The sequence below is a fragment of the Lupinus angustifolius genome, unplaced genomic scaffold (assembly GCF_001865875.1).
Source record: "Lupinus angustifolius cultivar Tanjil unplaced genomic scaffold, LupAngTanjil_v1.0 Scaffold_569, whole genome shotgun sequence".
In the NCBI taxonomy this organism is placed as follows: domain Eukaryota; kingdom Viridiplantae; phylum Streptophyta; class Magnoliopsida; order Fabales; family Fabaceae; genus Lupinus; species Lupinus angustifolius.
In genome coordinates, this window is record NW_017727906.1 from 72,082 (window position 1) to 72,440 (window position 359).

The following is a 359-nucleotide window of genomic DNA, read 5'->3' on the forward strand; positions in this document are numbered from 1 at the left end:
CTCATTCTCATTCACATTCTCGTCCTCATCCTCATCCTCATCCTCCTCCTAATGCTATCCTCATCCTCATCCTCTTCCTCATCCTATCCTCATCCTCTTCCTCATTGTTTCCTCTTCCTCATCCTCATCCTCCTGCTAATCCTATCCTCATCCTCATCCTCCTCTTCATCCTATCCTCATCCTCATCCTCTGCCACATTCTAATCCTCATTCTCGTCCTCATCCTATCCTCATCCTCATTCTGGTACTCATCCTATCCTCATCCTCATCCTCATCCACTTCCTCATCCTCACACTATCCTAATCCTCGTCCTCATCCTATCCTCATCCTCATTCTCGTCCTCATCCTATCCTCATCCTC